Below are 24958 nucleotides of genomic sequence, written 5' to 3' on the forward strand. Positions count from 1 at the left end.
GTTAGTGACATTCGGGTAAGGGGTGAGAAAGAAGAAGAAGTGGGAGAATACAAGGTCTACCTGTCAGGAGTCAAAGCAGGAATAGCACAATGGGGTGTAGGACTTTACATCAGGAAAGAAATGGAACCCAGCGTAGTTGCAATAAGTTATGTAAACGAACAACTGATGTGGATAGATTTGACAGTATCTAGCAAGAAAGTTAGGATTGTGTCAGTATATTCGCATTGTGAAGGGACAGATCAAGATAAGATGGATAGTTTTTATGAGGTACTCAGTGATGTAGTTGTTAGAGTAAAGGACAAGGACAGTGTTCTGCTCATGGGTGATTTTAACGCCAGGATTGGAAATCGAACAGAAGGGTATGAAAAGGTTATGGGTAAATTTGGAGAGGATATGGAGGCCAACAGGAACGGGAAACAACTCTTGGATTTCTGTGCCAGTATGTGCTTAGTAATCACAAACTCCTTTTTTAAACATAAGAACATTCACCGGTATACTTGGGAAAGCAGGGGAACCAGATCTGTCATTGACTATATAACAACAGATCAGGAATTCAGGAAGGCTGTGAGGGACACATGTGTATTCAGGGGATTCTTTGATGACACTGATCATTATTTAATCTGCAGTGAAATTGGGATTGTGAGGCCGAAAGTGCAGGAGGTCAGGTCCATATGTAGGAGGATAAGAGTGGAGAAACTTCAGGATAAGGAAATAAGGCACAAGTACTTAACAGTGATCTCAGAAAGGTACCAGTTAGTTGAATATAGTCAATTACAGTCATTGGAAAAGGAATGGACAAGGTACAGGGACACAGTACTAGAAGTGGCTAAAGAATGTCTTGGAATAGTAGTGTGTAAAAGTAGGATGAAGCAAACAGCTTGGTGGAATGACACAGTCAAGGCAGCCTGTAAAAGGAAAAAGAAGGCGTATCAAAAATGGCTACATACTAGAACTCAGGTAGACAGAGAAAGATACGTTGAAGAAAGAAACAAAGCCAAACAGATAATTGCAGCATCCAAGAAGAAATCTTGGGAAGACTTTGGAAACAGGTTGGAGACATTGGGTCAAGCTGCTGGAAAACCATTCTGGAGTGTAACTAGCAGTCTTCGAAAGGGAGGTAAGAAGGAAATGACAAGTATTTTGGACAGGTCAGGAAAACTGCTGGTGAATCCTGTGGATGCCTTGGGCAGATGAAGGGAATATTTTGAAGAGTTGCTCAATGTAGGTGAAAATACGATCAGTAATGTTTCAGATTTCGAGGTAGAATGGGATAGGAATGATGTTGGAAATAGGATCACATTTGAGGAAGTGGAGAAAATGGTCAATAGATTGCAGTACAATAAAGCAGCTGGGGTGGATGAAATAAAGTTGGAACTCATCAAATACAGTGGAATGTCAGGTCTTAAATGGCTACACAGGATAATTGAAATGGCCTGGGAGTCGGGACAGGTCCCATCAGACTGGACAAAAGCAGTAATCACACCAATCTTTAAACATGGAAACAGAAAAGACTGTAACAACTACAGAGGGATCTCTTTAATCAGTGTTGTGGGTAAAATCTTCTCAGGTATTGTTGAAAGGAAGGTGCGAGTATTAGTTGAGGACCAATTGGATGAAAATCAGTGTGGGTTTAGGCCTCTTAGAGGTTGTCAGGACCAGATCTTTAGCTTACGGCAAATAATGGAGAAGTGTTATGAGTGGAACAGGGAATTGTATCTATGCTTTATAGATCTAGAAAAGGCATATGACCAGGTTCCTAGGAGGAAGTTATTGTTTGTTCTACGAGATTATGGAATAGGAGGCAAACTTTTGCAAGCAATTAAATGTCTTTACATGGATAGTCAGGCAGCAGTCAGAGTTGATGGTAAATTTAGTTCATGGTTCAGAGTAGTTTCAGGGGGAATTCAAGGCTGCAACCTGTCTCCACTGTTGTTCATATTATTTATGGATCATATGTTGAAAACAATAGACTGGCTGGGTGAGATTAAGATATGTGAACACAAAATAAGCAGTCTTGCATATGCAGATGACTTAGTTGTGATGGCAGGTTCGATTGAAAGTTTGCAGAGTAATATTTCAGAGCTAGATCAGAAATGTAAGGACTATGGTATGAAGATTAGCATCTCCAAAACGAAAGTAATGTCAGTGGGAAAGAGATATAAACGGATTGAGTGCCAAATAGGAGGAACAAAGTTAGAACAAGTGGACGGTTTCAAGTACTTAGGATGCATATTCTCACAGGATGGCAACATAGTGAAAGAACTGGAAGCGAGGTGTAGCAAAGCTAATGCAGTGAGCGCTCAGCTATGATCTACTCTCTTCTGCAAGAAGGAAGTCAGTACCAAGACTAAGCTATGTGTGCACCGTTCAATCTTTCGACCAACTTTGTTGTATGGGAGCGGAAGCTGGGTGGATTCAGGTTACCTTATCAACAAGGTTGAGGTTACAGATATGAAAGTAGCTAGGATGATTGCAGGTACTAGTAGATGGGAACAATGGCAGGAGGGAGTCCACAATGAGGAATTCAGAGAAAAACTGGGAATGAACTCTATAGATGTAGCAGTCAGGGCGAACACGCTTAGATGGTGGGATCATGTTACACGCATGGGAGAAGCAAGGTTACCCAAGAGACTCATGGGTTCAGCAGTAGAGGGTAGGAGGAGTCAGGGCAGACCAAGGAGAAGGTAGCTGGATTCAGTTAAGAATGATTTTGAAGTAATAGGTTTAACATCAGAAGAGGCACCAATGTTAGCACTGAATAGGGGATCATGGAGGAATTTTATAAGGGGGGCTATGCTCCAGACTGAACGCTGAAAGGCATAATCAGTCTTAAATGATGATGATGATGATAAGATAATGTACCTAGAAAGGCATCCCATTTATTATTCACTCCTTCAGCTTGAAATACTAGATGCCAAGATTCATGACCAAGGCTCTCTCTCAGTTTGGCAATGTTGATAACAGGGAGATTCCTTTTGTATTGATAAATTTTCTTTGGTTTTATACAAGGATCTCCCTTTAGCACTAATAGCTGACCTAGATGGTCAGAGATGTGACCATTTACAACAGCAGCTGTAGCAATATTTTCACAATTAGTAATAACATGGTCTGTATAGCTTATATTAGTTGGAGTGATTCTAGTGGGTATGTCTCCCAACAGATCTTTTGCACCATAAGAATAGATACAGTCTTTGAAGCATTTGCTTTCTTGGGAATCTTGTAACGTGTTGACATTAATATCCCCTAATAATATAACATTTATATGCTCTTGCTTGGACATTAATTTACATAATACTGTACATGTAAATTAAAAGTGCTGTGGCACATCATACAAAAGGAAACCAATAAAAGTGAGAAACAAATGAGCATATTGTCTTTTTCACATAAACAGCTGAAAATTTAATTCAAATGAACTCCACCGTGATTTAACAGCAAGCGAATACGTGAACTTTACTACATGCACATATAAACATGTTTGTCTTTCTTTGGAAACACTAGATTTAAGTGGCATTCAATGCCCTCTAGTACACTACACTGCATACGATCCAATGGACTAAATAAATAGATAAACACATTTTTCTACAATAAATGTAAATGTGAAATGGTGAATGTGGAAATACTACTGCTGGGTGAGTTTAAAGGTTACTCATACCAAGAACATGTATGCAATTATTGCCGTCCCACATGATTTCTAATGTCCCACACCACCATCAAATGATCAGTGATGCATTCCAAAATACAAAGTTGTCAGAAATCTGCCTTGAACAGGGAGATCACAATTCAAGAAAGAATTTTGGAATGCTGCACTAGCCAAAGTCTATGTCACTGGAGGCCCTGTATGGAGTTGAAAGCTCTTCAATTAGCCATTCTCGATTTCCCAAACATCAACAAATTCCATCCACTTAGTCAGTAAATTTTGCATCCCCTTCAAGATTATGATACCAACTTTAGGCTGCAAATGAAGTTTGATTCTTACATACTTCTAACTTTCTATTCTAATGTTGTTTTCTGAAGAGTGTAATTTGTATATCAACAAATACACTTCGCATTAGTAGTCCAATTGTTCCTCCACTGACAAAAACTTTGCAAACAGCAAAACACCCAGCTAATTATGGAGTAGTATGGGATGTAAAGCCATTATGACACTGGTTCATACTCTTTTGGGGGCTATAAAGAGTATAAACTCCATGACAACGATGGGCATTTCTGTAAAATCCCAGCAGTTGAAATCCAGTCTTGCACAGTACCATCAATGAATACACCACCATAGAGAGGTTTCAGTTTTAAGGAACTAAATAACATCCAATACAAACCAATAAAACTGGCCATAAGTGATTTCAATTGCCACAGTTCATCACAGGAGCTAAAGGACAAGACTAGAGATCTTGCAGATTGACTTGAAACATCATGCATGCCATGAAGAACAAACTCTTTGTATGTCAACATGCAGCATACACGAAAAGACAGATATTTTACACAGAACCAATCTTTCACACTCAGCACTGACCTATCATCTGTGCTGTGATGACAAAGACAGTTTCATTCAAAAAATATTTTAATTTTAAGACAGCAAACTGGAATAATTTCATAGGCAATCCACATAGTGAAACAGAACATGTGAAAGCTGTTCCAGAAAAGTATCATCAGTTTTTTGACTTAATGAAAACCATCTCAGGAAGACACTCCCTAGCTGCTACAGAACTACATATACTTCATGACTTTATAAAGAATCAAAGGCAAAGCTGGATAAGTTCGAAACTGTTATTCACTGTAGTCCCCTTCCATGAAGAAACAATTCAGACAAGCAAACAAATGACATACTATATATGCCGAGGAAGAGAACGAAGAAACAGAATAGGCATCACAAAGGAATTAACTGAATGGGACGAAAATTGGTAGATGTAGATTACATGTACAGAAAAACAAATGATTACAATTTCAGAGAAATTGGATGATTTACTCAAGAGAAAGATCTTCACAAATGAGCAAGTCAATAATGCATTGGTCCACTTCTGGCACTTATGCAAGTTTGGCACTGATTGAGAGTGTTGTTGGACATCCTTCTCAGGGATATTATGCCAAATTTTGTCCATCTGGTGCATTAGGTCATCAAAATCCTGAGCTGGTTGGAGAGCATTGCCCATAATGTTCCAAACATTTTCAATCAAGGAAGGGATCTGATGACCTTGCTGCTGAAGGTAGGGTTAGGCAAGCAAGGAGAGAACAGTAGAAACTCTCGCTATGTGCAAGCAGGCATTATCTTGCATACATGTAAGCCCAGGATGGCTTGCCATGAAGGGCAACAAAGTGGGGAATAGAATATCATCAACATACTGCCATTATGTAAGGGTGTTGTGGATGAAAAGGGATGGAGGGAGGGAGGGAGGGAGCATGTACATAAGTTAACAGAGTCACATAGGGCCAGCAGCCAGTGGCTCAATTCCTCCTTCAGCAAGCGAGTCGTAATCGGCTAGTGTTGCAGTACATTAATAAATATAATTGCTAACTCAACACATTCTTCATGATCTTCAAAGGTTAATTTGTTAATTTCTGTAAGAGCATTAAAACAGTTACTCACAGTATCAAGTAACTTGGGTGGCTGGCAAATGAGATTAGGCGATTGTGTAGAACAAAGAGGGAATTACATCAAAATGTTAGAAACAGTCACAATTAAGATAGAACAGGCCATTACAAACAGTACTGTAAGATGCTTAAAACTGACAATATGAAGACAAAAATCATGTGGTATGCACATGGAATAGCCAGTCCCCAGGATAAAATTAAAACAATTTGATCAGGCCTGAGTCTGGTCATCAGCAGAAGGTTGAGAATGTAAAGTCAATAAGGAGCAAAAATGTTTCTGTAGCTGGTAGGTCACACATATGTACAGTATTTAAAAATCACTTTCCCAATGTAGCAGCTGAATTAAATAAAAAACTTTGTTTCTACAGGAAACCATAAAACTCTCTTAGAAAATAGCTTTCCATGACTGATATCTGAAACACACCACCTCAATATGAACAAGGCAGGTCTTCTTTGATTTAACTTTAGCATTTTATTATGTTGAACACAAAATATTATTGCAGAAGTTGGACCATTATGGAATAATACGAATAGCTCACAACTGGTTCCTCTCCTATTTTAAGAAGAGGCATCAAAGTGTTATTCTCCACAGTAATGAGAATAGCTATCTGATTTGGGTGTAGTAAAGTGGAGGGTAACTCAGAGGTCAGTGCTCAGACCCCTACTGTTCCTTACATATATAAATGACATGCCTTCTAATATGAAAGGTGATTCTAAAATGCTTCTGCTTGCTCTTGATACCAGCTTCATAGAGAACGATGCAATGTGCAACATGGGCAATGTATCACATAGTGCAGTTCAAGAGCTAAGTTCATGGCTTGTAGAAAATAAATTGATGCTAGATCACACTAAGGCTCAGTTTTTGCAGTTTCTAACTTACAATTCACCTAAAACTGAGATTTTGATTACACACAGTGTGTGTGAGATGAGCGAGTCTGAAATATCCAAATTCCTAGGTGTTCCAATAGATGATAAGCTGTTATGGAAATACCATTTCCCGGATCTTGTTCAAAAACTGAATGCCGTTGTATTTGCCATTAGAACAGTGTCTGCAATAAATGATAGTCCACCACGTACACTAGCCCGCTTTGCTTAATTTCGTTCACTTATGACACAGAATTATATTCTGGGGTAACTCCCCATACACAAACAGTATTTTTGTCTCAGAAATGCACAGTTTGAGCAATATATAGTGTAAGTTCACGAACCTCTTGTCAACCACCATTCAGGCATCTAAGAATTCTGACACTGGCTTCTCAATAAGATTTTCTTTAATGCCATCTGTTGTTAACAATATGAGCTAAAAAACTAAACTCTGCCCCAACAGGCTATGAGGGCCCAATGGTAGCCATCGGCCACTGTGTCATCCTCAGCCCATAGGTATCACTGGATGTGGATACGGAATGGCATGCGGTCAGTACACTGCTCTCCTGGCCATATGTCAGCCATGACCGGAACAGCAACTTCTCACAGTCAAGCAGCTCCTCAGTCTGCCTCACAAGGCCTAAGTGCACCCCACTTGCTAACAGCACTCGGCAGACCAGATGGTTGCCCATCCAAGTGTTAGCCCAGCCCGACGGCACGTAACTTCGGTGATCTGATGGGAACCATTGTTACCACAGCAGCAAAGGCAACAGTATGAGCTTAACCCCAAGAATCATCAGTTTTCACTCAGTTAACACTCCACAGAAATCCAATCTACATTTGGATTACACCTCCATGACTCTTTTACAGAAAGGCGTACTGTATTTTTGTTGAAACCATTTTCATTAAGTTACCACAAGAATTAAAAAATCTTAGCATTTATCTTCAAACTTTTAAGTCTAAACTGAAGAACTTCCTTGTGGCTCTCTCCTCCTATTGCGTCAGTGAGTCCCTCAAAAAAATTTACGCAAATTCCTCAGCTAAATTGTTGATTATGCTAACATACACTCAGCAGCTTGTTGTCTGCAATGGATTCATGTAAATTTTATTTTATTTATTATTTCCTTTTCTGGTGCTAATTTCATGTACTGACTCCATCTATGACCAAGGAGACTTGCTCCTCATTTTGGACCTACAGAACACGTGCATATGTGTGTGTGTGTGTGTGTGTGTGTGTGTGTGTGTGTGTGTGTGTGTGTAAAAAATAACATTTGTAACATAATTATACGGGGGCTATCCACAAAGTACATTATGTTTTGGAATTAAAAATAAATGAAGTATTGGAATTTTTTTTTATTATATACAGATGAAAGCCACACTTAAATACTACTTTTCTACATAATTGCCATTTAAATTAAGGCACTTATCGTAGTGATGGACGAGCTTGGGAATTCCTTCGTCGTAAAATTCGGCCGCCTGCGCCTTCAACCACGTGGTTACCTCTTCTGGGACAGAAAAGGTGTGGTTTTTGTGGATTTCCTGGAAAGAGGCACTACAATAAACTCTCAAAGGTATTGCCAAACTCTGCACAACCTCAGAAGAGCAATACAAAACAAGTGCAGGGGAAAGTTGGGCTCAAAGATCTTGCTGATTCACGACAACGCCCAGGCCCACATGGCAAATGCCACTCGTGAAGTTCTCGAATCTTTTAAGTGGGAGTTGTTTCCTCATCCGCCGTACAGTCCCGACCCGGCACCGAGCGACTTCCACTTATTCCCAGCAATGAAGAAGTGGTTCGCTATGAAGCGTTTTGATGACGACGCACAGCTTCAAGAAGAGGTAACCACGTGGTTGTAGGCGCAGGTGGCCGAATTTTACGACGAAGGAATTTCCAAGCTCGTCCATCGCTACGATAAGTGCCTTAATTTAAATGGCAACTATGTAGAAAAGTAGTATTTAATTGTGGCTTTCATCTGTATATAATAAAAAAAATTCCAATACTTTATTTATTTTTAATTCCAAAACATAGTGTACTTTGTGGATAGCCCTTGTAGTAGGAAAGTTCTGGTAAAATGTAAATACTTAAGGAGTGAAGACCACTCAGTGAAAAGCATAAGTGTTGACTCGTCGACAGGTATCTGTGCGGTGCGCGCGCACGCGCCCACACACACACACACACACACACACACACACACACACACACACACACACACACACACACACAGCTAGATGCACAATACCGCCGACATACACAGAGCTAGATGCACAATACCGCCGTTCAGCGGGTGGATGTGGGGGACTTGGGTCATTAGAGAGAGAGAGAGAGAAAAACACGAGGCAGGAAGTAGGTTTGATGGTGGGTAGCTAGTGATTGGATGGGATGCAGCCTGTTTCCTAGCTAGGAATGTGGGAGGATGGGATGGCAAGTGCAAGGGCAAGGCATGTAATGCACAAGTGTCAAAACCAGTTGGGAGAGGTGCACAATGAAGGTGACATGGAGATACAAAATGGGAGTGGGGTGATATGACAGAGGGAGGTAAACTGTTGATTGGAGGTTGTGGGAATCATGAGCTAATGAAGGCTGAGGGCAGGAGGGTCATGGGAATGAAGGATTGTAACAAGGACATCACCTATTTGCGGGGTTCAGAAAAGCTGGTGGTGGAGGGAAGGACACAGCATTATCCTTGCAACATATCCTTCTCTCCTGTAACCCTCCTGGCCTCAATCTCTCTTAACCCACTGTCCCCACAACCCTCAACCGACAATTTCTGCTTCCTCTGCTCCACCATCCTTGCCAAATTCACATCTGCACATCACCTACATTGTGCTCCACTCTCCACTGGCTCTGATACCTGTGCATCACATGCCTAGCCAATATACCTGCCACCCCTCCCTCTAGCCAGCAAAGCTAGTGCCTCCCTCCCAGTCACTAGCTACCCACCCACATCCCCTCTTCCCACCTCTCTTCCTCTACCCACCCTACCCCACACAACTCCTTCCCCCCAGCCCCATCCCAACCCACCCGCAGAACGGCAATTCTGGCATTGTGCGTCCAGCCGTCACTATGTACGGGTACAGGCATGTGAGTGGGTGTGCATGTGCTCGTGTGTGTGTGTGTGTGTGTGTGTGTGTGTGTGTGTGTTGTAGTAGTAGTAGTAGTAGTAGTAGTAGTAGCAGCAGCTTGAAAAAGGATCCATTCCAAAAGTTAGCAGGTTTTCTTTGTGCGCCTGCCGTTGACTCACCGAATCTGCTTTTCTGTGAGCAGTCTCATTCACTCCTTAAGTATTTACAAATTAGTAACATAGACATGAAGCATAAGCCATGTAAACTCCTGAAAAACCTCCATGATGACCATTACAGAGTTTCTGCTGGAGTGACCAATGTAACCTGCAACCAACTAGCTCATCACCTGCTGCTAAATGGAAATTTCCAAAGGAAGGTCTGAAAAGGCAAAGCTACATAGATATGTTGAAGAGAATGACTATCCTGTTTACCCTTACACTTTAGAGAAACTGGAGGCTGCCATGCAATGCTTGAAGAATAACTCAGTTGCACGCCTAGATGACCCATGGACCCAAGGGAAAGACAAGTAAAGAGATTGGAATGAAGAACTGAAAAGGGGATCTTAAATCTACATAATAAACAACTGTGTTTTAACATTACAATTACTCAAAATCTGCCATGAGGTCAAAGACGTAGCTTATTGAAATCTGAAGTCCCTGACAGACCCCCAAGAATTTTTAACCAGTCCCATTTCTGTATCATCTCTACAAATTGTTGGGAAGAAATATCAGCAAAACATCAAGATATGTAGTGTGGTCCCTCATTGAACACCACACAAGGATTTCACCCAGGAAGATCATTGTGTGGCCAGATCCTTAACTTGACTCAATATCTACACACCGGTTATGAAGGGAGTATATTCAGGATGTATATGTGGACAAGAAAAAAAAATTCCCGGGTTTTTCCTGGATTTCCCAGTTAAAAATACACTTTCTCCCGAATGAAAATACACTTTTTCCGTGTTAAGTAATAGTATACTTTTCCTCGGAACTGTAAAACTTATGAATCCTTTCAATGCTTGTGGTTTTATACACCTGCATCGAATTTCCCGGCACTTTAGAAAACGAAAGTCAGGGGAAAAAAACAAGTTTTGGTAAGATGTCTGATGTGCAGCAACATGTATACTGCATATTTTCATATTACGAAAGTATAAATGCGAATACCACCAAACACCGCATGTTACTTTCCGAAGGATTGAAATCGAGATTGTGATGCGCTTTTGTAAGCCAGTCATAGCTCATGTCAAGCAATCTCGCCAGCCAATGTCAGCGGATATTCAGAGCATAGGACACAGGATGTAGTCAGCCAATAGCAAGATCACTGTTAGGTAGCGCGAACACACAAATAGGAAAAGGTAATGGTTTAAATTAATGTACATAGTGTTTCTACAAGAAAAGAAAAGCTTTCACGTATAATATTGAGATTAATAAGCTGCAGGAGAAGCTAAGCTTTCACACATAATGTTGATCTTTATTGCGCACAAAAATGTGCCAGTAAAATTTTTAACAACGACATAAACGTCTGATCTTCTGGGCTCGAAAATATTCTAAATGGTCGTCCTCAAAGATTTAAAGTTTGAATGAGAGTGAAACCTCCGATTTAAGAAATTCATTGGACATTCGTGCACAGAGTTCATCTTGTGTAAAAGGAAATTTAATTTACTTGGAAGTATCGCTTTTCAAACAACCATTTGGAATATTTTCCCGCGACCTGTTAGAAATAGATTAGTTTCAGCAGTTGCGCCAGATAATGGGCGTCGCCGCGCTTGCACAGCTACGATGACACAGGAAGCCCGGATGTTTGTACATGTAAAACATTAAAAGATCTTACATTATGTCATAAAAGAAACAAGACATCAGACTATATTTCAACAGCATGGGATTTTTGTGTACCAGACTAAAATGCGGAGTTCATCTTAAAGTGCACATACGTATGTTCAGATTCAGATGTACATTTTCTTGGAGTACCAGTACTGCAATATCTCATGTCTGGTTCTTTATTATGGAATACCACACGCGCTAGAAGATGAAAACGAGAACTTGAAATGTAGCGAACAGTTGAAACTAATCAATAGTGTGGAATTAAACACTTCGTTTCAAATAAATTGACTGTCTCAGCAGAAAAGATTAATGAAAGTCAAATTTCTTTAACAAACCAACAAAAATAACTTCATTGTTCTCCAAGGCAATTAATGCTTGACTTTCAGAAAGGTGGAAACAAAATAAAATCTGAAACCAATAACATATTTTAGCCTTCCATAATTATGTGAATGTATTTTAATTCACTTGATAGCTCTCAGCCACAGAAATCCGTTTTGCTTTCATTTGACGTGAGAGCAATAAACGAAGAGGAAACAGCAAAATCACTTAACGTAAACACGGGTCACGTGGAGACTACCCCCTCCAAACAACAACTCAGACTGCTCTGCACATCGGGTCCGGATCTACGATATTTCCGAACCGGGGCAATATTAGATAGTGGCGTTCCCCCTCCATCAAGCGTTAGAGGTAGCACGTCAAAAATTTAAAAAATCGACTTTTCAAAAATATCTTCATTTTGTAGTGCACATCTTTCTGATGAGTCTGATACATAAAACATATATGATCGAGGGCACATAAGACATTTTATTTCATCTTAAGTATGCCAAAGTACAGCGCCACGTCTCTTCACACAGCATTCTTCCATCACACGTCTCTGTATTTTGCTCTGTAAAATTCAAATGTGTAATATTTTGTAATGGGTGCCATCAAACTATATTCAGGCCAGTGGAAATTAAAATGTCCTGTGGTGCCTCTCCTGCTCCCAGTTGGCCGGTTTGACATCCTGCCCCTCTTAAAAAAATCTCGCAATTAATAGTGGATGGGATTATTCGTAACCGGGAGAACAAGCATTCTTCAGAAAATTTGCAGTCTTTACTGCCTATTAGCTAATAACTTGCTGTTTCGAGTGACATAAAACTAAATATAGGATACATAAAACGAGTAAAAGCAAGAGACAAGCAAGACAGTACACATTTCCTCAATCCTTAAGTCCTAGCATTTTTTTCTCTCTAACCTTGCCACAGCTTTATATGGCGTACTTTCCTTTTGGGAAAGAATATATTACCTCATCAAAGTTCGTCAACGTTTTGCTACATGAAAAAATGAAATGTCATTGTCTAGTAGCACAAAAGCTGTTAATACAAATAGTACCCAAGACTGGTGTGGTTTCTTGATCTAATTACGTGTATTTTGTCACTGTGTGCTAGAAAAAATGAAATAGGCCTGCCTAATATTGCAGCCATTGTTACACACACCAAATAAACGAGACTGTTTAGGCAAAATGGTCATTTTTATAACACGACAGAATATAATTCACAAAGAACCAATTTCAAACGCCTATTAGGCCTACTACAAGCAAAAAGTTTTATGTTAGGAAACTGTTTCACATTTCATTCACACCCTCTAGCTTCTGAAGCATGAGATGGAAAAGTAGCAGTACGAAATTTTTATATAAATTTGGAATCATCATATTCTTCCGTAATTTGTAAGAGTCTCCATATCTTCTCCTTCCTCGTTCTAACAAACAATCTTGTCACCACTAATTCTGTAACTATTCCTACCAGTGTCAAAATTTATTCTCTGGTTAACTTCAGTAACCCTGCTACAATCACCGGATTAGTTATCCCGCATTTGTTCTCCAGTTAGGCGTTATTACGTGTTCGTACAATGCATTTTCCGCGCTACTCCCAGAATAGAACTTTAGTGGCTGCTAGCCAGGAACTTATAACTGGCCCTTAGTAGTGTAGCGGTCTGGCCAAAAGTGTTTTGTCAAAATTTCATTTTCTTGGATACACGGAGAAGACAATACATAATCTTAGTTGCCTGTTATTCCTGTTAGTCGTTTATTTCCACTCTGGTAGTTTGAATCTATGGAATTCGCTAGTAGTTATAACAATGCTGATCATTTGCAAACCCAACCACATTAACAGCGTTTGTCATTCACCCTTTCGGCTTTATTCGCTCAGCTCGTATAGACCCTGTCCCCTTTTGTCTACAGGAAAGTTTATTTCTAGATGCGACGGATGCTGGGCACTTTGTGAAACAAGGTTTTTTCCTCAATAATATGAATTTGGTGCCCCGCCCCCCACTGAAACTGCCACAGGGGGCATATACCCCGGTTTGCCCCCGCCCCATAGTTTCGGGCCTGTTGAGCATACGTGAATATGCCAGCTTAGGCGCACCAGCAATATTTTACCGGGTAGCATCTGGCTGCTTGCTGCAATTGCTTGTACAGCAAACTGCCACACTTCTGTAGTCAGAAGCGGGAGAAGGTACTACTCATACGCGACTCAACTGCACATGTGCATAAGCTCGCTCGCAACTGTTCCACATTAAATTCAATGCTAGCATTACAGGCAAAATTGACAGTATAAAAATTCCACAAGAGGCAAATATCTTTAAAGGCAAATAAGAAACAGATACAGAATCAGGAAGAAACTAGACAAACTGGCTCTGTGTAAAAGATCCCTGACAGCTAGCAGTGCTGTTGCCAGCTTTCAGCTTCTTAGTGCTAACGACTGCATACAAAAACAGTAGTCACCCACGTCAACAGTGAAGCATTGCCATAGAAATTTTAACTGAGGAAGGTGTACAAAGACCAAGTGTCCAACCCACTGCAACTGTCGTGGACCTTCTTATGCCGACTCGACTATAGTAATGAGTGGGATCTGTTTGCCTAATGGCTGACAAACGAAAAAATTGGAGCAGAAATCATCAGTTTCTGGACATGTGTCAAATTTTGGGTGTACAGCATGAAGTTTCACGGTATGTCCCATATTCTAACAAGCATAAAGGACACACGTAAACCAATGATTGTGATTACGTCCATCATGTACTCAACAATTCACATTCCACATACAAATGAGTGAAGATCCAGACAACACATAGAACAAGTAGTGTTATTTTTGTCTATTGTGTGGGATTGTTTGCACATTCTTTAGATTAAAATAAAATGTGGCGGCAGAGAGGCATGAACAAAATTAATATAACAAATTATTTTAATATTCTAGTTCACATTCTCCTTTGATCTTATTTTTATTCCCTGTTTCCACTGCGAATATGTGTGCAGAGAGACAAAATAAATAACTACACCAAACTTCAATGTGAAACTGTCCCAATTCTTAGAAGCTGTTCACAGTGAACATGCAATCTGTGTGAACTATGCAGACAAATTTGTAGAATTATTAGAGGAGACAAAAAGAAGCATTTTTGCTATGTGACTAATATCACAGGTGCGCCATTTCCCACCTAGATTTCCTTGACATGTTCGATGCTAGATTTCCCTTACACCAATGTTCACAGTTGTTTTGACTGCTTTGTATGTAACACATTGACAATGGAATCCGATTTGTAATAAAATTAAACCTTACTGCTGGGAAGGGTAAGTATTCATCACTGCTAGCAGTGTCCACATTCCAGGATAAAAAATTACATTACTATTGTGGGATTCAGAAGGAGGGATTTAAGGCTTGCTCTGCTGATGAGACTACTGACATGCTGCAGAAGCTGAATATTGAACAGTAGTCGCGTTTGTGTGAGTGTGTGTGTGTGTGTGTGTGTGGGTGGGTGTGTGTGTGTATGTATGTGTGTGTACTGCTGACAAAGGCCTTAATGGCCAAAAGCTATAATTGTGTGAATCTTTTTATTATGCCTATCGCGACTCTGCATCTCCACTATATGGTGAGTAGCAACTTTCCTTGTTACATTCCATCCTGGCTTTTCCATTTTTTTAACAGTAGTTTTGTGTGTTCATAGTGAAACAATATTCACGGAAAAAATATGAGTTCTCCCCCTCATGAACCATGGACCTTGCCACTTGTGGGGAGGCTTGTGTGCGTCAGTGATGTAGATAACTGCACAGCAGGTCTAACCACAATGGAGGTGTATCTGTTGAGAGTACAGACCAACATTTGGTTCCTGAAGAGGGGCAGCAGCCTTTTCAGCAGTTGCAGGGGAACAGTCTGGATGACTGACTGGACTGGCCTTGTAACATCAACCAAAACAGCGTTGCTGCAATGGTACTGCAAATGGCTGAAAGCACAGTGAAACTACAGCCTTAATTTTCCCCAAGGGCACACAGTTTCACTGTATGGTTAAATGACGATGGCATCCTCTTGGGTAAAATACAGTATAACCCCGCTCTTACATTCCCGGAATTAATGTTTTCCTGCTGTTTGCGACATTTTTTATTGGTCTCATCAAATTTCCTATGCCCACAATGTTAATTTGCACCCAATTTTGCATCAACATATTTATAATTTTTCCACGATTTACACATTACAAAAAAACATTTGTGGAGAAAAAATGATGCTGGCATTATGTTGACTGTCTGGAAGTGTTATATGTGGTTAAGTTTCTTGACACCAAGGGAATCTATTCAGCAGATTTGAACTGGTAAATGTGTAAAAGTTGGAACAATTCATGCCGTATGTCCTGCCACTGCCAAGCTCTACTTGGCATTGTGGCTGACAGGAGTAACTAGGTTCGTTCGAATGAAGATATCATGACCAATCACTACCATTTCCAAACTGTCTATTGCACAAATGCAGTTTTGTGATTGTTGTGATCATTGTGACACCATTGTCGAACCATATTTAGCGTGTTTCAGCGTATGGCCACTTGGAGCACTCAAATGTTTTTAGTGTAAATACAGCACCAGTTATGTATGTTATTCATGCTGAGCAAAATGTGTTTCGAAAATTTATTCTTGTTACCAAGTGCTGTATTTACATACATATTTTTTATGACATTACACAAACAAATAAACAATGTCAGTGATAATTTCCGTGTGTGTGTGTGTGTGTGTGTGTGTGTGTGTGGTTTTCTACATAACTGATCAGGCACAGTACCTGACAACCTCAAAGAGATGACTACAGTGCAAGAGACACAAAATCACATATTCAAATACGGCACAAAATACTTATGTACATATTTGCACTTGACAACGAGAAAAAATTCTTGAAATGCACAGTGCTAAGCATGAAAAAATATGTAACTATTGATGTACTTCAATATTTAACCCTAGGATGCATGGTGCTGAAAACACACATGAATGCATATGCAGGGCCTCCAAGGCCCTGCCCTAATTTACAATTTTCCTCTTTTCATATAATCATTCTTTGGAGTTATATTTATTTCTGTCAAATTTATTGTCATATTGAAAGTTTCCTAAGATACAGTAACAGGAACCGGTGGCTCTGATTAACTTTTTATAATTTTTTTTAAAAAAACTCTAAGAGTGACTTTTTATTAGTTACATCCATTTACATACAACATATACAAATAATTTTATTAATTCACTTATTGTAGTTTACTTATTGCAGTTTACATTTTATAACATTAATTACATCCAGTTTCTTCAATTAAAACATACTCATTATTCACAATATTATGTATATAGGCAATATTTTGACAAAAAGTTATTGTTCATTGTTCACATAAAATTGCATTTCTCTTAGTTTTCAACATGTGACAAACAAGAAGCACAAAGAACGCCACTATGTTCCTTACAAATGTTGGTTTTACACTTAATGCATGTCATAGCACTTTTCCTGTGTTTATTATATGGACAATAATTGCATCTTCTTCTTTTTCCTGGAACAGGTAGTTGGTTCGGCAATATGACATCTTTTTGAACACCACATCTTTGCATGACATCAACGATTTTCTTTGGAAGATTAGGGATCTGAATACGAAGTTCCATTAGTGGTCTTACCATTTCCTCTGCTAAATCTCTTAGGAACAAACGCCTTTTATCACTTCTTCCACTACAGTATGTCATATGTTGGGTGGAAAACAAAATTTCACTGTTCATTGCTGCAACGTCCATCATATTCATCCATAATGCAAATGGCCATCTCCTTGTTTGTCTCTTACATGTGTAATAACGAATTTTCTGGTCCATTTGATCTACTCCAACCTTCGTAGAGCTGTAGAACTTTATTATATCTGGTTTCTTTTTTGCATGAATTTTGTCAATGTTTCTGTCGTGATGCATTGTGCTAATAAGAACTACAGACTTTTTCTTTTTGGGAACATAACTCACCATTGTAATGTCACCTCTAAATGCAAACAAAGAGGAATGAAGCGCTCTTGAGGCAGATGGTTTAATCTCATTAGGAATTTGTGGTTCATTTTGTTTTGTTCCCACCACTGTAATTTGCTTCTGAAGCATCTCTTCTACCAGCTGCACACTAGTAAAGAAGTTGTCAACAGTAATATTTTTTGATGATCCTTGAATGCTTTAGCAAGATCTTTCACCACATTCAATCCAAGATTTTTCTGAATAGGTTCATGGGGCTTCCTTCCCATGTAAAAAATTCCGTCTAAAGCATATGCAGATGTAGCATCACATAACCAAAATATTTTTATGCCATACTTGGCTGGTTTAGAGGACATATACTGGGTGAAGCTGCATCTTCCACGGAATGGGACTAGCTGTTCGTCAACCGTGAGCGAATCATTGGGAATCAGTCTATTTCTACACTTGTCAAGAAATAGTTCCCATACATAGCGAACAGCAGCAAGTTTGTCATCTGCAGATCGAGCTTCACAGGTACGCCTGTCATCAAATCTAATCATTCTCCTTATATCCTCGAATCTATTTACTGACATGGTGGCCTTATATGTAGGATTTGCCTTTTCATCCAAGAATAATTCTCTAATAGGGACATCCGAACTCTTCAACACCAGAAAGCAGTAAAAGACCAAGAAAACCCTCCATTTCAGCAAGCAAAACGTTTTTCCACGTTTTACCACGTAAAGCAGCCACTCTTCTGCCTTCAATATTTGTGCAGTTGATGATTTCCTCTAGTATTTCCTTGGAGATGAAATAGTTCCATGCATCCTTAGGTTCAAACCAGGGGCTGGACCAGGTGCCTTCTTTATGATATTATGGACAGGCATACGAAAAGTTGCAGGAGGATCTAATTTCCAAATCGTTCCATTCCGACTAATGTATGTATGGTCTTCTGTACCTTTCTGTGGTGGTTCTTCATTTTCAGACTCTGATAAAGTAATATTATCAGAAGGACTGTCATCTGCCTCAATATTCACATCTGCAGGTTCACTGGCTGATTCTTCACTACTTGCATCTTCAAAAATATTTCCTTCCTTGCAAGAATCATCTTCTTCAAACCACTGAGCCACAACACTTTCAAAATAAGCTGCATTTGCACGTACTGACTCTCTTGCTTTGCGTATCGAAGCCATAGCAAAAGGTGTGTCTCTCGAACAGTAGCTTGTGCAGCACTAAACGAGTCATACTCGTAACAACATGGGCCTTGCCGCAACAAACAAACTACAGTAACAATGAGGCGGACACAAACAGCACAGTATAACAATACTATGCAATAATAAAACATTTGATAGCAAAAAGATCAATAATACACCGACATCGCCAATATGTGAAAGTAGTGTGTATTATTTTTTAGTTATACTATTACTACTACAGCTACTGCTGCTGTTGGCACTCCTGTTGCTGGAAATACCACTACAGTAATTGTTCAATTAATAACTGCTCCCAAACAAATGCTGAAGACATTATAAGCTAAAGAACATTTATAAATGTGTGAGGGCTTCTGAAGCCCTCCTTATGCATTCACGGTTTATGGGTAAACGTATTGAATTATACAAAAAACTTAAAAAGGTATCTCGTTCAGACTTGATAGGAGGAATGTCACAGTGTTAGTGAAAGAGTACTGGAAAGCAGTTTGAAATCAAACAAAAAATTACAGAATTTTTTTGAAAATGAAGACATACAAGGGGCTTGGAGGCCCTGTACATGCATCCTAGTGTTAAATAATGAGTGACAGCTGCAGGCTATCAAAAACATCTATTATCACATATGAAATTGAACCAAACATCCATACTTCCCAGACAGTTATCAGCTCCAGTTACATCAACAGCTTTTATTAGATAATAAACGAGCCCTGACAAGTCTTTTGATGCAAATGAGAAAGCGCTGGTAGATAGACACAATATAAAACACACAAACACACACACACAAATTTCAAGCTTTCGCAACCCAAGGTTGCTTCATCAGTAAAGAGGGAAGGAGAGGGAAAGACGAAAGGATGTGGGTTTTAAGGGAGAGGGTAAGGAGTCATTCCAATCCCGGGAGCGGAAAGACTTACCTTGGGGGGAAAAAGGGACAGGTATACACTCGCACACACACACGTATCCATCCGCACATACACAGACACAAGCAGCCATTTGTAAAGGCAAAGAGTTTGGCCAGAGATGTCAGTCGAGGCAGAAGTACAGAGGCAAAGATGTTGTTGAAAGACAGGTGAGGTATGAGCGGCGGCAAATTGAAATTAGCGGAGATTGAGGCCTGGTGGATAACGAGAAGAGAGGATACACTGAAGGGCACGTTCCCATCTCCGGAGTTCTGACAGGTTGGTGTTAGTGGGAAGTATCCAGATAACCCGGACGGTGTAACACTGTGCCAAGATGTGCTGGCTGTGCACCAAGGCATGTTTAGCCACAGGGTGATCCTCATTACCAACAAACACTGTCTGCCTATGTCCATTCATGCGAATGGACAGTTTGTTGCTGGTCATTCCCACATAGAAAGCATCACAGTGTAGGCAGGTCAGTTGGTAAATCACGTGGGTACTTTCACACGTGGCTCTGCCTTTGATCGTGTACACCTTCCGGGTTACAGGACTGGAGTAGGTGGTGGTGGGAGGGTGCATGGGACAGGTTTTACACCGGGGACGGTTACAAGGGTAGGAGCCAGAGGGTAGGGAAGGTGGTTTGGGGATTACATAGGGATGAACCAAGAGGTTATGAAGGTTAGATGGACGGCGGAAAGACACCCTTGGTGGAGTGGGGAGGATTTCATGAAGGATGGATCTCATTTCAGGGCAGGATTTGAGGAAGTCGTATCCCTGCTGGAGAGCCACATTCAGATCCTGATCCAGTCCTGGAAACTATACTGTCACAAGTGGAGCACTTTTGGGGTTCTTCTGTGGGAGGTTCTGGGTTTGAAGGGATGAGGAAGTGGCCCTGGTTATTTGCTTCTGTACCAGGTCGGGAGGGTAGTTGTGGGATGTGAAAGCTGTTTTCATGTTGTTGGTGTAATGGTTCAGGGATTCTGGACTGGAGCAGATTCGTTTGCCACGAAGACCTAGGCTGTAGGGAAGGGACCGTTTGATATGGAATGGGTGGCAGCTGTCATAATGGAGGTACTGTTGCTTGTTGGTGGGTTTGATGTGGACGGATGTGTGAAGCTGGCCATTGGACAGATGGAGGTCAATGTCAAGGGAAGTGGCATGAAATTTGGAGTAGAACCAGGTGAATCTGATGGAACCAAAGGAATTGAGGTTGGAGAGGAAATTCTGGAGTTGTTCTTCACTGTGAGTCCATATCATGAAGATGTCATCAATAAATATGTACCAAACTTTGAGTTGGCAGGCCTGGGTAACCAAGAAGGCTTCCTCTAAGCGACCCATAAATAGGTTGGCATACGAGGGGGCCATCCTGGTACCCATGGCTGTTCCCTTTAATTGTTGATATGTCTGGCCTTCGAAAGTGAAGAAGTTGTGAGTCAGGATGAAGCTGGCTGAGGAAATGAGGAAAGAGGTTTTAGGTAGGGTGGCAGGTGATCGGCGTAAAAGGAAGTGCTCCATTGCAGCGAGGCCCTGGACGTGCGGAATATTTGTGTATAAGGAAGTGGCATCAATGGTTACAGGGATCGTTTCTGGGGGTAACAGATTGGGTAAGGATTCCAGGCATTCGAGAAAGTGGTTGGTGTCTTTGATGAAGGATGGGAGACTGCATGTAATGGGTTGAAGGTGTTGATCTATGTAGGCAGAGATACGTTTTGTGGGGGCTTGGTAACCAGCTACAATGGGGCGGCCGGGATGATAGGGTTTGTGAATTTTAGGAAGTAGGTAGAAGGTAGGGGTGCGGGGTGTCGGAGGGGTCAGGAGGTTGATGGAGTCAGGTGAAAGGTTTTGTAGGGGGCTTAAGGTTCTGAGGATTCCTTGAAGCTCCACCAGGAAATCAGGAATGGGATTACCTTGGCAAACTTTGTACGTAGTGTTGTCTGAAAGCTGACGCAGTCCCTCAGCCACATACTCCCGACGATGAAGTACCACGGTCGTGGAACCCTTGTCCGCCGGAAGAATGACAACGGATCAGTCAGCCTTCAGATCACAGATAGCCTGGGCTTCAGCTGTAGTGATGTTGGGAGTAGGACTAAAGTTTTTCAAGAAGGATTGAGAGGCAAGGCTGGAAGTAAGAAATTCCTGGAAGGTTTGGAGAGGGTGATTTTGAGGAAGAGGAGGTGGGTCCCGCTGTGACGGAGGACGGAACTGTTCCAGGCAGGGTTCAATTTGGATAGTGTCTTGGGGAGTTGGATCATTAGGAGTAGGATTAGGATTATTTTTCTTCGTGGCAAAGTGATATTTCCAGCAGAGAGTACGAGTGTAGGACAGTAAATCTTTGACGAGGGCTGTTTGGTTGAATCTGGGAGTGGGGCTGAAGGTGAGGCCTTTGGATAGGACAGAGGTTTCGGATTGGGAGAGAGGTTTGGAGGAAAGGTTAACTACTGAATTAGGTTGTTGTGGTTCCAGATTGTGTTGATTAGAATTTTGAGGTGTTGGGGAGAGTGGAGCTGGAAGTGAGAGATTGAGTAGATGGGTGAGACTGGGTCTGTGTGCAATGAGAGGAGGTTGAGGTTTGCTGGAAAGGTTGTGGAGGGTGAGTGAGTTGCCTTTCCAGAGGTGGGAAACCAGGAGATTGGATAGTTTTTTGAGGTGGAGGGTGGCATGCTGTTCTAATTTGTGGTTGGCCTGTAGGAGGATGCTGTGAACAGCCAGTGTGGATGTGGGAGAGGAAAGATTGAGGACTTTTAGTAGTTACTTGGAGATAAAGAGCTTTGCACAGGACAGAGTAGCGTGAAGAGCTGCATTGAAAGTCTTTAGACTGAAAACCACAATAACAATAACAACAACAATCAACTTCTTTTGTTTCTTTTGGCAGTTTAGTACTGAAGTTAGTAACCAGGAGATTAATAAATAGTTCTTCATGAAAGTTGGAACTGTTTTTCCTACAAATTTTGGGAGCTCATCCCTTATTCAAAGGAAGGAAGCTATTATATACCTATCATGTAGATCATACTGGATCACTTCACCAATACACAAAGGAAACAACCACATTCTAAGTATTATTGATGCTTTTATCATCTTTACCTAGTTATATCCCATAAAAACTACAAAATCAACAGAAGCAATTAGTAAGATGGAATTACAGAAAACTAATGTGGGAATTCAGTCCTAGTAATTACTGATAGAGGGACTTGCTTTACTTCTCACAAATTCAAGAGTGTCATTCTGTAGAAGGAATTGAACACATTTTCACAATGACGCTACTCCCTAGTGCCTATGGACAGGTTGACAGGATCAATTCTACTTTTGAGTAAAATCTTTGACAAGCTTAGTACTAATAGCTCTGATGAATGGAACAATGTACGAAGCATGTTTTTTAAGTAAGGTCCATTTTGTTGTAGACACTAGTAGTTCGCACGCATACTGCAACGAGCACGTGCGTTGTGTACCAGCATGCCTCAGGAACATCTGTGCTCAGCTTCAGCTCTGTAGCTGACCTGTACGGTTCTGTTCTGTGCTTTCAAAATGTTTAAGACTATCAACTCGCCCACTGTGTGTGAGGTTCGCTCTGTGATACAGTTTTTGTCAACAAGGAACCTGTCTGCTGCAGAAATTCATTGACAGATTTGTGAAGTGTACAGTGGCACTGTTATGAGTGAAAGCAAAGTGTGTAAGTGGGTATGAAAATTCAAAGATGGCCGTGAAAACGTCCATGATGAGGACCGCTCCAGTCGCCCTTCTTGGGTTACAGACGATTTGGTGGTTTCAGTTGAAGCGAGTATTCGTGAGAACAGACGCTTCACCATAACAGGTCTCTTAAACTTATTTCCTGACGTGTTGAGATCAGTGCTTTACAACATTGTTTCTGAACACCTAAAGTTTAGTAAACTGTGCTCCTGTTGGGTCCTGAAACTCCTAACAGAGGACCACAAAAACCAAAGATTTCAGTGTGTGATTAAGTTCTTGACTTGTTATCACAAAGAAGGTGACAGTTTCTTCAGTCAGATCGTAATTGGAGACGAAACTTGGGTTTCGCATATCACACCCGAATCGAAGCAACACAGCATGGAATGGCGACACACACACACTCACCTGTAAAGGTGAAGGCCAAACAGACTCTGTCCCAGCACAAAATCATGGTGTCAGTGTTTTGGGACAGGCAAAGTGTTTTGTTGGTTGATTTCATGCAACAAGGAACCACTATCTATGCATAGGCATACTGCCAAACCCTGAGAAAGCTACACAGAGCAATTTGAAACAAAAGATGCAGCATGTTGACAAAGAGAATTGTCCTTCTCCATGACAATGTAAGATCTCACACTGCAAGTCAGACCTGTGATTTATTGGACAGTTTTGGGTGGGAAGTTTTAGACCACCCACCCTACAGTCCTGATCTTGCGCCGAGCGATTACCATCTGTTCCTCCACCTTAAACAACACCTCAGTGGCAACCGTTAGAATAATGACGAAGACGTGAAAATGGCAGTGAACTCTTGGTTATTGGAGCAGGTGGCAAGTTTTTATGAAGAGGGTATTTTAAAATTGATTGAGAGGTATGATACGTGTTTCAACAAACTTGGCAACTATGTCAACAAATACATGAAATGTGTTCGTTCTGAAAACAAATTTGCTTTTTTGAAATAATCTTTCATTGTGTACTTATGTTCAAATGGACCTTACTTAAAAAACATGTCTCATAGTACCATCAGTTTAATGTGTAATGAATTTCACATGCAATATAACTATAGTGAAAACAGCACTTGAACAGTTGATAGGAGTTAAGATGTACACACAAACTGATCTTCACATAACGAAATTAGAAAAAAAAAAATATTAATTCATTTGAAGAGATACTGCAAACTGAGGGAAGATGCTTGGCTACAGATCATCAAGGTGCAAGAAGAAATCTGTGCTGGCTTCAACCACTATCAGAAGAAAGCCTCAAAGTACAAAGATGGTGACCTGATGACAATAAAAGGAACAAAAACTGGACCAACACTAAGGCTGACGGCCAAGATTTTAGGTTCCTATCACGTTACAAAATTAGAGCTAATGATATCTACAATATATGCCAAGAAAGTGATAACCACAAGTGTCCCAGAACTACAGCAACATGTGCTGAATTTATGCAACACTGACCAAGTGACTATTCATCATCTCAAGTCAGATGATAGTCAGGATGACTGAAAGGGGGATGTGGATTGGGGTTTAAGGGTTTCCCTGCTGATGACATTAGTGACACACTGGTAAGCTGAATATTGGACAGCAGTTTGTGTGTTCATGGAGTAACAAT

General features: G+C 40.6%; 1 protein-coding gene across 3 annotated transcripts in view; it reads right to left on the minus strand.

The window, feature by feature from the left end:
• The window catches only part of LOC124798185 (voltage-dependent calcium channel subunit alpha-2/delta-3), a 792806-nt gene that overhangs the window by 503982 nt on the left and 263866 nt on the right, over nt 1–24958 (minus strand). The gene's annotated exons all lie outside the window — the stretch shown is intronic.

This window comes from Schistocerca piceifrons, chromosome 5 (genome assembly GCF_021461385.2).
Source record: "Schistocerca piceifrons isolate TAMUIC-IGC-003096 chromosome 5, iqSchPice1.1, whole genome shotgun sequence".
Classification (NCBI taxonomy): Eukaryota; Metazoa; Arthropoda; class Insecta; order Orthoptera; family Acrididae; genus Schistocerca; species Schistocerca piceifrons.